This window comes from Mustela nigripes, unplaced genomic scaffold (genome assembly GCF_022355385.1).
Source record: "Mustela nigripes isolate SB6536 unplaced genomic scaffold, MUSNIG.SB6536 HiC_scaffold_644, whole genome shotgun sequence".
NCBI lineage: Eukaryota > Metazoa > Chordata > Mammalia > Carnivora > Mustelidae > Mustela > Mustela nigripes.
The window spans coordinates 26,452-28,652 of record NW_026740051.1 but is presented as its reverse complement, the minus strand read 5'-3'; the positions used below and the strand labels follow the sequence as shown (position 1 = coordinate 28,652).

Genomic DNA, 2,201 nt, shown 5'->3' with positions numbered 1-2,201 from the left:
CCTGCCTGCCTCTCTGCCTAATTGTGATCTCTGTCTGTCAAATAAATAAAATCTTTAGGAAAAAAAAAAAAAAAAAAAAAGAACTGTGCATAGACTCCAGGGGGTGAAGAAGGAAGTGACTAAGGGAGGCACTCATTCCTCTGCACTGGGGATTAGGAATTCCTATTGTGAAATTATAAACTGAGCAAAACATTGAGTCTCAAAGGATCCAGTGTTGGGCCTGTAACACAGGATGTGAATATGGGTTCAATAATTTCTATCCTCAGTGGACTCATTTAACTTGGAAGGAAACAATGAGGGAGAGAATAATTTTCTGTGCTACGAATCAATTTTCTTAGAACTACAGGTCATGGAATAGATTCCCATTGCAGTTACCTGATTGTTTTGGAGCTTATATAAGGTTGTTTTCCTCCTTTCAAGTGAAAAGGACTTCTGGGCAAATTCTCAAGTACAGATCATGGCCTGTTCTCCAGAATACCTCTTTTAGCATGAGGGCTGTCCTGATGTATACTTTCTCCTCTCTTGACAGAAACTTTGACACCCCAGGACTGTAGAGCAGAAGTGGCTTTAAGGTCTAGCAGAGTGAGGCCTCCAGGAAAAGGAAAATGAGGGTAACACTATCAATTTATTAATTTATTATTCTTGTCACCCGTAATCCTGAATGGAAACTGGGGAGAAGGGAGGAAATGACATGCAGAGACATTGGAGGTCTTGAGATCAGTATTCTTTCTGCACAGACTGCATGAGTGGGAGTAAAAGAGAAAATGAGGAATCATTAGGAATAATCAGAAGTCTTGTTCCTTGGATTCCTTGCATGACAACCCTGTGCTTGTAAACCAGCAGATCAGTCTCTTCCTCTGGAGACAAAGAGTGAGGGTCCATTGTTAATGCTACCTTCTACCTCTGTTCCTGCAAATCATACCTGTGAAGTGAATGGCTGTGGAGAATGACTCCTCTGTAACTGAGTTTATCCTTATGGGATTAACAGACCAACCTGAACTCCAGCTACCTCTATTTTTTCTGTTTTTGGTGACCTATGTGGTTACTGTGGTAGACAATTTGAGCTTAATTAATTTAATTTACCTGAATTCTCACCTTCACACCCCCATGTACTTTTTCTTCTTCAATCTGTCCTTTATTGATCTCTGTTATTCATTTGTCTTCACCCCCAAAATGCTGATAAGTTTTATTTCAGAGAAGAACATCATCTCCTTTACAGAATGCATGACTCAGCTATTTTTCTTCTGCTTTTTTGTCAACTCTGAGTGCTAAGTGTTGACAGCCATGGCCTATGATCGCTATGTGACCCTCTGTAAATTCCTGCTGTACACAGTTACCATGTCTTCTCAGGTCTGTTCTCTGCTGATATCTGGTTCATATGTGATGGGGTTTGCTGGTGCCATGGTCCACGGGAGATGCATGTTTAGGCTGATCTTTTGTGATTCCAATATCATCAACCATTACATGTGTGAAATCTTCCCTCTCCTCCAGCTCTCCTGCAGCAACACCTATGCCAGTGAGCTTGTGATTTCTGTTATTGTGGGCACAGTTGTCATTATATCTAGCCTCATTATTGTATTTCTTATATTTTGATTCTTTCCAATATCATTCACATCTCTGCATCTCAGAGTTTGTCCAAAGCCTTTAGTGCCTGTGGCTCCCACCTAGTAACTGTTGGTCTGTTCTATGGATTTGGGTTGCTCACTTAGCGTCAAACCACCTTCCACTGGGTCTGTGGGCCAAGGGAAACTTTTCTCAGTGTTTTACACAAATGTGTTGCCTATGCTCAACCTTTTCATTTATAGTCTCAGGAACGAAGATATCAAACTTGCTCTGAGGAAAACCCTGAAGAGATTTTCAAACTGAGAAGAACCATCTATCTCTCCTTTGTTATGTCTTTTTCTCCACTTTCTGCTTTTCCTTATCCTCTTCTTCCTATTCTTTTTCCTTTTCCTTACCTTTCCAAAGTCTTTCTGGCAGGATTTATTTTTTATTTATTTTCAGCACATTTTATTTATTTTTTATTTATTTTCAGCACATTTTATTTATTTTTTTAAATTTATTTTTTATTTATTTTCAGCACATTTTATTTATTTTTTATTTATTTTCAGCACATTTTATTTATTTTTTTAAATTTATTTTTTATTTATTTTCAGCATAACAGTATTCATTATCTTTCACCACACCCAGTGCTCCATGCA

General features: G+C 38.4%; 1 pseudogene; it reads left to right on the top strand.

Annotated features, from left to right (window-relative positions):
- The first annotated feature begins 930 nt into the window (after nt 1-930).
- LOC132008677 (olfactory receptor 143-like) lies at nt 931-1,866 on the top strand (annotated as a pseudogene).
- Nucleotides 1,867-2,201: the final 335 nt, after the last annotated feature.